This window comes from Homarus americanus, unplaced genomic scaffold (genome assembly GCF_018991925.1).
Source record: "Homarus americanus isolate GMGI-L3 unplaced genomic scaffold, GMGI_Hamer_2.0 scaffold39155, whole genome shotgun sequence".
NCBI lineage: Eukaryota > Metazoa > Arthropoda > Malacostraca > Decapoda > Nephropidae > Homarus > Homarus americanus.
In genome coordinates this window covers 5,807,319-5,820,030 of record NW_024737042.1, presented here as the reverse complement: position 1 = coordinate 5,820,030, position 12,712 = coordinate 5,807,319, and positions in this window count along the sequence as shown.

Genomic DNA, 12,712 nt, shown 5'->3' with positions numbered 1-12,712 from the left:
TCTATACCGAAATGTTTCCAGTTAATGTAGTCTCCATGTATAATTAGAAAATTATGGGGGCCCCATGTGCATTCAGCTGACTATATTAAAGGTAAGTGCTCAGTCACACTGTAACCATTCCTTATTGTTCACTACTTTTACTGTACTGTATTTCATTGTAGATTATTTATTTAAATTTTTTTTTTTTTTTATATATGTCGGACTTACGACCATGTCGGACTTACGACCTGGATTTGGGTCCCTAACCCCGTGTAAGTCGGGGTCTATCTGTATGTATGTATGTATGTATGTATGTATATATATATATATATATATATATATATATATATATATATATATATATATATATATATATATATATATATATATATATATATATATATATATATATATATATATATATATATATATATATATATATATATATATATATATATATTTTTTTTTTTTTTTTGCATATATGAACATTCCCCAAAATCAGTATAAATACACGTTATTTTTCTATCCTGCAGCCACATTTTATTGTTGTCAGCCATCAAAGGAAGAGATTACATTACAATAGATAAAAAACAAAACAATAACAATGCTTCATTTACAGGAAAAATAGTGAAAATAACAGTCTGCATATTAAGGTAGTTCAGTATAGCTCCTGTCTAACACCCCAGGAGAGCTTGTAAGCTAAGGAAAAACAGATGCTTTGTTGCATTTCTCCCAGCTGGTCCAGACTGTGAAATAGAGTGAGCCACCGATGATTTTACCATCTTGCTCCCCTGAAAATTACAGTAGAATTACATGAATAACATAAGTGACACTACAAACAAATTAATTCAACTTGTAATTACTCTTAGAGATAATGATGAATGTTGATGGTGGCTGAAGCAGCTCAGTTACTAGCTGTGTCTCACACAGCTAGAGTCTCATCGCCATCTTTCACCCCATCCCAGCTGAGTGGGCTGCATCATGGTATGTCATGTGTTTGTTCTGTATTGTACATAGTCATGCTGTATTGTTGTTAGATCTCATATTACAGTCATTATCATAACATTATATTTTAGATTTTATATATTGTAAAAGAATTGGATCATAAAGATGAATTGGAACATGATTTATGGGATCTTGTCAGTGATATAACAAATGCCTTTGTACCTAATTTCATTTAATTATATTGTTAATTCTGACACTTTTATTTTGAGTAGTCTTTATAACAAAATTTAGTTCATTTATCAGATTTATAGTACAGGTCTATAATAATTATGTATGAAATCATTCAATAATTCATGTGAAAATAAATAAAATAATATAAACATCAAAGGTGTCAGCATCTTGACACAATATAATGTACTCGATCTCTTTCTAGTTCAACTTCCCTACCATAATTTTTGGAAGGACTCTTGTGGTTTTTATCTTCCATCACTGTCATGAGTGCTGCTGGAGAGAGAAAGGGCCAGCATTCACCAGCTCTGTCCTTAATAAGTGACAGGAGTAGAAAGCAAACAGCCTGGAGTTTAAAATTAAAATTCTAGAGGTACAAATCTGATGAACTGGGTGGCAAGATCTCTTGCTTGAACAAATGCAAGGGGTGTTGGCGAGTGTCAATAATGAGGTTTTAATATAGAGAGAATTGACTACTGGCCACACCACAGTACGCTACAGGCGTAATCGGCTACAAAGTAATCGACTACATCGATTACTTAATTTTTGACAGCTTTGAGCAACCTCTAAATATTAATATATTTACAAAAACCTCTACTCACAATGTTTTCGTCCTAAATGGACACTTTTAGCAGGGTCTGTGGTAAAAAATTTCAAAGTTGAAAAATAAGGACCACCCTACTGTACATGTGGCAATTCTGATTGGAATGCTATTTAGAAAGAGGCCTCTTCTCCACAGCAAACATGCTGCGGTGGGTTTCAGACATCGCTTACATAAAACAACTTACATTTACATAATTCTACACTAATTTTACTATTTATATTGTACTCAAATATGTAGATACAGTGATTTCTCCGTTAGCCCGAACAATTGGTGCAGAGCACTTCTGGGAATGAGAGATTTCTGGGTAACGAGACAACTCTCTCAAAGCCGTAGGAAAATTCCTCATCCCCAAAATTTTCCGGTTAATGGAAAGATGCTCTCGTAAGTTCCAGAAATTGCCCATTACATCATCTCTCGAAGCCGGAAAAATACCCCCCACTCCCGGAATTTTCCAGGTACCGAAAAAATTTCTTAAAATTTCCGGAAAATGCACCTGATTTTCATCTCTCAAACGTGGAAAAAACTCCTTCCATCCTCAGAATTTTCCGTAATTTTCTGGGTATCGGGAAATTTTTGTTCTGAATTTTCCGAGAAAATTTCAATTCCGGCTATCGGAGAGATCCGGGTTTGGGATTCTAGCTATCGGAGATGTTACTTATACATGTCCAAAAGTTGGAAGAATAGTTTTTTGTGCCATTTCATGGTCTTACGTGCACAATCTATACTGCAGATCGTGCTGTCAGACTTGTCAACCTGACGCATGTTGGAGGTGTAGTCTGGGACACAGTGTGTCTTGTAGATCCTCATCCTGGTCTTGGGGTCGATGTTGTGGGTGATGGAGTTGGGCGTTGGTGTTGGTGTTGGTGTCAGGGTCGCCAACATCACTCTCACTATCTTTGTCATGTGGGTAATCAGGGTCATTGATATCAGAATCACTCAAATCACTGTCTGTTCCTAATGGCTCCTTAGCCTCACAAAGGGCATCCTCATCAAAGAGAATAGAGTTTATTTTCTGCATCACTGATAGCACGACGTCATGACATCCTTACAGAGTGGGACAGGCGAAGGTACTGGCGTGTTGCCAAGAAACATGATGCCTAATTACATGATTGCCTGTGGGGGTGTATGCCAGACAACTCAAAAAGTTTATTTATAGCTCTAGAGCCCAAAGAGATTAGCAGGAATTTAAAAATTTTCCAGGTTGTTGATATATGCCCTAAACCTGGGTGTCCCTAACCTTAGCGGTTGTTAATCTGTGCCCTAAACCACGTAGGGGTAATAGAAATCCGTTTTTATAAGATAAGCGCCAGGAGTCACCTAGAACAGCTATCTTGGGGAGAGAGCGCAGACTGGCCTCCCATAAGGTAATGTGACAAACTTAAACAGTATTTTTTTTCATGTTTTAGGTGGTAAATTAGAGTAGTTGTGTACTATTTATCATTAGTTAGGTAGGTTTTGTTCTTGTTTGAGAACCGATTTCGTGTTTTTGGGGTATGATATTGGAGTATTTTTGTCATTGGGTAACTAAACCTTATTTTTCTCATATTTTCTTTTATTTGTGATATGTAAATTCACCTAACGAGTGTATTTTTTTAACCTAACCCATTCGTATCTCGAGGATACCTCTACATGTTTTTGTATTTTTTGTGTATTATTTGATCATTATTTTTCACTAGTCTTTTGACTTGAGCCTTGTTTTCTTACTTAGTATTTACAAGTTAAAGGTTTTGCAATCACTGTACTACACACACACACACACACACACACACACACACACACACACACACACACACACACACACACACACACACACACACACACACACACTACTACTACTACTACTACTACTTTGCTGTCACTGTGAATCGAATATGAGGATCATCCAGCTATGATAAAATGATATGAGTTATTAAGGATGTCACCTTCGTTGGTGAGCTCTGAGGTGACTAGAGAGGCCGATACGGGACTGGCAGGGTCGTTCACAGATATTGAACATGTGGAGGGCGACATCTAGTGTGAGAGGGGCGGCGGCAGCATCTTTCTGGCCTCGGTTTACAGTCGGGCTAACTCAAAAGTACTTACACCTTCTATTGTGGTGCTCCTCCAAGCGTTACAGTGTGGAGTAATTGTCTCCCACGTGATAGGGTCAATTTGGCACTTTTTCAGGTATGTCTTAAGACTATCCTTATACCTTTTCAGTTGCCTGCCAGCGTTACGTTTACTATTCGTTAGGTGACGGTAAAGTAGCAGCTTTGGCAGTCTACTGTCGATCATGCGGGTAAAATAGCCTCAATGCTCCTACAGTTGGTGTCGGTGAGAATACTGTAAGTCCTTGTATAACATCGGCCTGCTTAACGTTGTTTCGGTACTACTTTGCTAATCTTTAGATACCAAAAATTCGTTTAACATCCTGATGACTCGGTACAACGTCGTCACGGACCACTTTTTATGGCGCATCACCCTCTCTCGTCTGGCCGCTCTACGCTCTTGGCTCGGCGTAGAGTCTCAGTGACTCACCACCCTCCTCCTTTAAATTAAAACATTGTCCTTAATTGTGGGTGTCACTTTAAATCAATAATCTTAAATTGAATCGCTTTAAATCGACGTTCTACTTTACCAATACAAACTTAGTACAGTAGTTGTATATGTAGGCACTATTTTCTATAGAAATGGCAATGATATTCTGTATAAGGCAAAGGGAGGCTCAGGAACCTAACTCTCGTATTTTATCTATTTATTATGAGGAAAATTGATCCGTTTAACGTTGTTTCGCATAACGTCACATTTTTAGGAACGTAACCCCAGCGTTAAGCGAGGACTTACTGTACTGGCATTTTGTTCTCTTGTCTTCCCAGCAAACTCGGAGGATGGAACATAGACTACTTTGTTGAAAGTTTTCAAGTGCCTTCAGGTGCCTCCTGTATGTAACCCATGTCTTGCTGCCATATAGCAGGGTGGGGGAGGAACACTGCTCGATATACGTGGTGGATAGCAAAAACGGCTGAGGGTCCACCAGAGGACTTCCCTGTTGACTGAGTTGAAGGCCTTGGTTAGGTCGATGAAAGCCATGTACAGGTCACGACGCTGTTCTCTGCACTTTTCCTGTATCTGGCGGGCAACAAAGATCATGTCAGTGGTGCCACGTGATGGTCTAAAGCCACATTGAGATTCTGGGAGGAAGTTTTCCGCCTCAGGAAGAAGTCTGTTGAGGACTCGGGCGATAATCTTGCCAGCTACGGACAGCAGCCAGATCCCACAGTAGTTGCCATAGTTTGACCGGTCTCCCTTGTTCTTATAAATATTGATGATGGAAGTGTCTTTAAGAGCTTGGGGGATTTCCTCCTTATCCCATATATTCTCCAGGAGAGAGTGGAGACGGCTGAGATTCCATCAGGCCCTGAGGCTTTGTTATTTTTCATCTGTTTGATGGCAGTAGCTACCTCATCCAGGGATGGAGGATAGCTGAGGTAGGTTAACACTGGATGCTGAGGGACCTGCTGGGTAGTCAGGACATCCACATCAGTGTTTTGGTTGAGCAGCGAATGGTAGTGCTCTTTCCAGCGCTGAAGGATGCCTTCATCGTCTTTAATAAGGGAGTTACCGTCAGATGAGTGTAGGGGGGCTGCGCCATGAGTGATTGGCCCATAAAATGTTTAGTGGAATTGAAAAATTCGTGCATCTTGCCTTTATGCAAGTTTTTTTCACATGCTTTATTTTTAAACGAGTCGTTCTTTAGTTTACGAAGTTCATGCTGGTCCACATCTTTTTTCTTGCGGAAGGTATCAGCTTTGGTCTGAGACTGATCGTTGTTCAGCCATTCAGTAAAAGCAGCACATTTATCATCGACGAGCACTTTGATTTCTGGGTCATTTTCATCAAACCAGCCCTGGTGTATTCTTTTGATCTGGCCGAGGGCCTCTCTGCAGGTTTTTGTCATGACACTGTCAAGAATACTCCATTCGGCACTGGGATTTGGGTTGTTTGTTGTCGTGTTGCTTATCAGTCCATGTTTGAGCTGCTCTTTGAAAGCGTGTGCTACCACTGGATCATCCAGACACTCAGTGTTAAATCCTCTTCTGGAGGTTTGTTGCCTTTGCCGTTTTGGGGCGACGTGAAGTAAGAGCTTGGCTTTGATGAGCCGATGATCAGTGTCGCAGTGGTCTGAGCCACGCATGGCTCGGGTGATGATGACATCTCGGCGATTTTTTCTCTGACAATGATGTAGTCAATGAGATGCCAGTGTTTGGATCATGGATGTTGCCACAAACCTTTGAACTTGTCGGCCTGCCTAAACAAGGTATTGGTGATAATGAGGTTGTATACCAATGCTCTTTCATGATGATTTTGCAATCCAAATCATCACCACCACTTCTATGTCCTGCATCAATAACACCTCGTGCATGTGTTGGCGATGCACTCATACCTCGTACAGTCCCCTTCACTAGTGTGTTTACAGGGGCTCGTCATATAAACATTCCACAAATCATTACATTGAGATATTTGTTTTAATTTGTTTTACTTTGATACCATAGTATGTTTACTATTGCGAGTTTCCTTCTGTCAAATAAAAACAAACACAGGGCTGCCATGCTGCACAAAACCTGACGAGCCCCTGTAAACAGACTAGTGAAGGGGACTGTACATGTGCGTCACTTGGTGAAACATTTCTATCTCGCTTTCCTTCTGGTCTTGAAGCACTTCTCCTATGTTGATGACTAGTTTACACATGAGTTATCGTATCCGAATATACCAATTCTTCCATCTCATCCTCACAATTAGATTACCATAATATTTTGTTTGTTTTTCTGAGGGTCATTGCAACTCTACTGAATTGAGAGATCTTTCTGCATGACACGTACCTTGGAATTGCCAGATATTTCCTCCCTGATGACAAAAAATGCTACTGTTGGAGGGAAGGCTGTGGGGAAAGCAACTTGAGGAAAGAAAAGTTGCCATAAATCACAGAAGCAGAAATCAGGTGCCAAACTAAAAAATTGTGGTGCAGAAAGAGCTTGATTATATAGATTATCACCATCATTGCAGGACAAAAGGTGCTCATCATCTATTTACGATCGTCGTCGTTTAAGGCTTACGTGGTAATGATGATAAAGTTATAGAATTTGGCCACATGTGCCAACCTTTGTAGACCAGCCACATCATTTGTTAAATTATTAGAATTAGTGTAAGACATCATAGCAGGAAATAAAATTAAAGTAAGCACTTCAAAATCTGTTTCTAGTAGAAATGCATAAATAATAAAACGACTACCTTTACATACAATAAAAACTATTGTATGCAAACAGAGAAGTCAGCCTTATGGGTAATCTTGTGGGTGTACAGGTGAGGAGGCTGCCTCAGTGAGGATGCCATTAGTCTGCTTCTGCCAAGCTTAAGGAATTGTTAATGTTGGTTTAGCAGAACAAAGTTATTAATGTACACCCCCCCCCCCATGCCATGTGTAAACCAAATATGAGTGGGGGGAAAATGCAGAAACAGTTTATCACTCTGGGGTCTAAATTTCAGCTTCCTAGCTCAAATAGTGCCTAAGATATTGCCCATACAAGCAAGAAAGAAAACAGAGCAACTCTTGAGTACCCCCCTTGGGTCATGTGCTGTGTACAGTACCTGGAGACAGAACAGGGGAGGGAGGGCATGTAAAACTTGCCATGGCACTTGAATACTTATTTTTCATACCTACCAATTGTTCTTATATTTTCAGACTTACAGTACAACCTTGATAAACTGGACTTCATTATACAGTACCAGAATTCACTTTTTTCAGACTCTGATGAGCTCTGCACTGCTCCTCTATTCACTAGAAATATTTAAAAATACGTCTGGAAAATCTTGCATCAATCCACACGGTTTGTGTGTTTGTACGTGTGTGGGTGTCACAGCATGTGGCTCAGTCTGAGTCCCGCATTCATATGTATCACCAGTGAGCTGCGGCTCCCTGCCCATACTCATTGACGTGTTTAGTGGTTTACTACAACTATTTTCTGTTGTGATGGCTTCCCCTACCTGATGATCCTCTCATGTCTCTACAGTTAACATTAAGTATAGTTTGCCAAGTGAAAAATAGCTTACAGGACCTGTATTGTTTAAGTTGTAAATAGAAAATAATTACTATCCAGTTTAAAATTTAAGTGTCAAACAACTAACCTATTGTTCTGTAAAAGTACCTCAAACTAAATAGTACCTGAACTTAATAAGTGTGTCATCTACTTCCACTATTGAGTCTACCATCTACATTCTGCAGCATATAATAAGGTAAATAAAAACACCTTTATCAGTTTTATATATTTTATTGTGTTTAACCTATTAACAATGGCTAGCGTTTTATGTAGAGTTTGTATTGTCTTTAATGGGGATACTAGAAGAGCTAATAGGTAAGAGATATAACACTTCATGTGAAAACATGCTGGAGGTGGATGGGGTGGGTGGGACTGGCCATTGCTATGTTCGATTTTATTTATTCATTATTATATTCTCATATGATCAGCCTCTTATGGTGTATGTTTCATCATAAATAATATAATATATTAAATAATAGGACATATATGATATATAATTTGTAATTTGAATTCACACTAAAAGTATAACCAGTATCAGAAGGTAATCCCTTCCTTGATCACTCAATCCCTTCCTGCCGTGAAGGGCAGCTTTTGACCTGACTCTTATAGATTCATTATTATTATTATTCTACTATGATCAGCCTTTTATGGCATACAATTCATCATAAATAATATAAAGTCTTCAATAACTTGTATTGCTGGAATTCTTTCAAGATAGCAATTAGTTTGAGTATAAACATCCCTTAGTTTGCACTAGAGATCAAATTTTTAGTCTTTTGCCATCATATGTTATTCAAAATTATGACTTTTTCGAAATTAACTTAGTACAGGTTGTTATAATTGTAATGATTTTTCCACAACATTGTGGAGATACATGAGAGAGAGAGATATCGTGTTCAGGACATGAGTAAGCCTACCCAGCCTCCTCTCTGTGGAGAGGTCTGGGTGAAAAAATTGCCTTATATTTTGGCTTGTCATATAATTTTGATGTCAAATTACAAAAAAAAAAAAAATCTAGTGTTTAATATTTTATATTATCAATGATAAAACATACACCAGCCAGCCTCCCTCCCTCCTTCCCTGCCCCCTCCCTTCCTCCCTCCCTCCCACTCACAGTTCTCACGCACAAAAGACTTTAAACTCTAGATGTTGTGGTGTTGGGGTATTAATTAATGAATAATAACTGGCCAAGGTTAAAAAGCTTTGAAAGCATTTGAAATGGATGTTGGGTAGATGATTAACGGGTCTCATGTTTTTGACATGACCTGTTGTTATGTCACCCATTTTTTATAAGCTCTTCTTTCGTTTGTGGTGGAGGTGGTTTGGTGGATCCCATGTTATTGACCTGACCTGATGCTATGTAAGGTCACTCATTGTATATAAGCCTTTCTTACTCCCTGTAAATTCAGTTAACTCTGAAGATGTCTTGAATAAAGACGAAAGCTAAGGTGCTCCAGTGTACTGTAGTTAGTTGATCGAGAGATAGCAGTGAACAACACACGCAGTGGCAGCAGGACACAGACTGAGCAGATGTAAACAAATCCGATGCGCCAAGCGATGTGTGGCGCGTTTGGTGCAGAATTTAACAAAATCACACTCAATTTAGTGAAATAGTTTGATAAATCGAGCAAAAATAAAGAAAATTCAATTTAGCTGAAATTTTGATTTAACGGAAAGGGATGGCTCAAATTAGTTCGATAAATCAAGAAAATACTGTATCAAGATGAAGTTATTTACTGTACTGTATACTTCATCATTTCCATTTTAAAATATCATAATGGAGACCGAGACTTGGTAGAGCTTGTTTTATGAGGAATGAGGGTTTGAGTCATGACTTCCCAAACGCTAGTGTCCACAGATGACTGTATTTCTTCCTGAAACCATATAGAACAGATTTATGGGCATGGGACATCAACATAGAATGGACAAAAACAAACAAAAGTTCAAAGAACCCCTTTTGCACATGTAGGCAAGCCCGCTGAATCTAAAACTTATCTGCTAGCCCACAGAAATTTCCACTAACCCGTAATTGTTTTTGATATGTGTGGGCATATCTTTTAAAAACTCGTTTATTAAGTGACAGAAACAGTGACTCACAAAATGGATACATCTGGTGGTGATGGAGTGTGTGTGTGTGTGAGACAAATGGATGATGCAGCACACACTCGTCTTCTGCTCTCTTCCCGGGAGGATTAACATCACCATTGTTTGAATAATTTTACCTAAAACCTTACCATTTTTCTGTGGTGGTTGAATGTGTTAAACTTAAAGCCTGGGCTGACATTTTTTCAGTAATAATCTACATTTATTCATTGCTAGTGTACAAATACTGTACTACATGTCCACTCACCATCTTTCCCTGTGTTGGTGGTGCCTCTGTGAGTCATCTGATGAGTTGTAATCAATATTCATGCAGATTGAAGAACTATTCAATATAAAACCTTACCAAATCGTAGGATCTCTACTTATGAGGTCTCCTTCACTTTCGCATGAGGGAAAATTATCACTCACCTGACGAACTCGTGATTTTTTAATCTGACTCGCCATAAGGATTTTACACAGCCCTGGTTGGTGACGCACTCCTGCCCAGAACACATGGAGAAGCACTTTTAATATTTATACTATGGGTAAACACTTTACAGTACGAAACAGTCATAACAACAAGGGCGTAGCTAGGCATATTCAGTACAGTACAGTAAGGTCTGGATATATAGGGACTTTATATAACATTTTCCTATATAACGATAATTTTTTTATTTTGCGAGGGAAATCGGGCGGGAAATATTTCAAATTTATTACGACTACCAAAATTATCAAATTTTCCAAGATATAGAGATAAATTTATTTTCAGTAAACTCAAAACTTATGTGGGATTATGTTCCTGGGACCTCACATAAAGCCAAAAACCGTATAAAGTCAGAAACACTACTAAAAATCCCCTAAATTGACCCAAAAATACGAGTTGAAAAACTGTTCAGTACTTAAATGTACTCTAAAAGACAAAAGCCTGGCAGCCTCCATGTACATGGCGTATTTTTTGTTTTTTTGAATATACGGATTTAGTTATTATTTATACGAAAGTGTAATATATTTTTTTATTTCGGCGTTAATACAAAGAAAATACGGTAATGGCATAAATTGAATTAGGTCCTAAATTAACCAGGGTCTTGGATATGAGTCTTCGTTAGTTGAACCGTCATTATCGGAGGCTTTACTGTATCTCCCATAGCTCCATGTACTGCATGTCAGACTCAGTGCTTGAACACACAACACTCAACCCTGAGGATTACAGGCTACTTACCTTTTATCAATCATCTTATCACCCAACTTAATGATCGACTCCGCAAGCCCTTACCCAGCTTTTGTGCGCTGTACTTCCTCTCCGACTTCAGTGACAAACTGACAGATGGCAATTAGCAAAGCATCAAAGAAGAATATGAACCTCTACCATCACCCACATCAGCTGATGCAGAACTAGAACTCTGGAGGCACTACATCAGCACAACAAATTCCCAGCTCTCCTCTACTCTACCAGATGCCATCATTGTCACCAAGGACATGTATCCAAACATTCATGTCATCCTCCATACTCTGCTAAGTATGCCTGTCTCCACTGCCAATGCTGAGCGCTCATTCAGCATGTGTTGTTAAGGAGTTTGATGTCACAGGATACCGTCGTCGTGCTTTTGACTGATATCAATTTTTAACTCAATCATATGCAGAGGCATACCCTAATAATCGACGCATATAGGAACCAGGAAATGTCGTTGGTTAGGGAATCAACGGTTATCGAAGCAATTAACCCCATAAGAAGATAACAAAATCAAGGGATTAGGGACCAGCCACCCTCCAAAACTCTCATCTAACCTTAATATATCTCTGTCTTGCACACTGTCAAGCAAGAAAATAAAGCAGACATATAAAGCAAACATAATAAGCATTAAATAGGCAATGTAAAGCATAAATTGAGACTTACTTACCAGTGTTGAGGATAGTAGAGATGGTTTAGGGTAGCAAGTTTCAAGTCTCTACCAATCTTTGCTGGTCCATCACCACTCTTATTTTGCCTTATTACACCTTATCACATCACATCAAGTTGCCCAGCACAAGAGAAACTATCACTGGGGTGTTTATGCATGACTGAGTAACACACTGTCAAAAATAATGAAAAAGCATGAAGTCAAAGACACAGAGTAAGCGTAAATGAGCAAATATAGCGAGAATAAGTCGGAGGCAGTGCGTAGAGCCGTCTCATGGCAAGAATTTGCACCACGCCAGCTTTGCCGATCGTCAGATCTCCAGAATACTGTATCAACAAAACTTGAGGGGTGTTTCCCCTATATGTAATTGTTGATTTTGCAAATTGGCAGTCAACAGGACTTCTTTATCAGGGGTCACCTGTATTAATATCTCTTGAAACGGATAACGTAGTAGGTAGTAGGCAGCTATCAAACAAGGAGGTACGGTATATTGTGTTGTCTAATGGTAGACCCTGCTGCCAAATGGCATCACAAAAATTGTGACCAAGTTTCAGGTTGCTGATCTGACTTTCTGCCACAATTGCAAGGTCTAATTTGTTTCTCTTGCTATTGATTTTTTTTCATTTTTGTATTTATGGTTATTATTATTACTCTTATTACGGTATTATTATTTTTTGAATTAAATGTCTTTTTGTTCAACTCAGAATGCGACGCTCAGCATGTCACCTAGGTATGTTAATTCCTAGCTAACTCGCCAGGCCAACATACAGGCAATTAAAACATCTAATAATTACTTAATAAGTAATATTAGGAGGACAAGTCGCTACCTGGCATTTAATTGCAATTCTCAAAACCCCTTCCTTCACCCCCCATCATATGCATCACGACCTTCATCTTCTTGC